Genomic DNA, 356 nt, shown 5'->3' with positions numbered 1-356 from the left:
TCCCCGGAACCACCCCCAACCCGAGCCCCCGCCCCTCGCCTGGCTCTGCCCATCCAGCCGCCTGCGACGCCTTGACTTTCTCAGCCCCTACGTGAGAGACGTGCAGCTTGACAGCAATTGAATGGATCGCCGTCAAAAGGCCAGCTGAAGGCATCCCCCCGCACCCATTCCAGCCTCCCGCTCCATGAGGAAGCCGACAATCGGACTAATTATTTCGCAAAGGCAGGGATGTCCCAGGGATGCTCCCAGGAATGCTCCCGCTCCCTCTTTCCCCCCCGCCCCCGCCCCGGGGACCACAGCAGCCTCATGCCTGTCACACCTCCATCCCCACCCGGCTTTGTGGCTCTGCTCGTGGC

The sequence above is a fragment of the Buceros rhinoceros genome, unplaced genomic scaffold (assembly GCF_000710305.1).
Source record: "Buceros rhinoceros silvestris isolate BGI_N320 unplaced genomic scaffold, ASM71030v1 scaffold32380, whole genome shotgun sequence".
Taxonomy (NCBI): Eukaryota; Metazoa; Chordata; class Aves; order Bucerotiformes; family Bucerotidae; genus Buceros; species Buceros rhinoceros.
Note: the sequence above shows the minus strand (reverse complement) of the source record.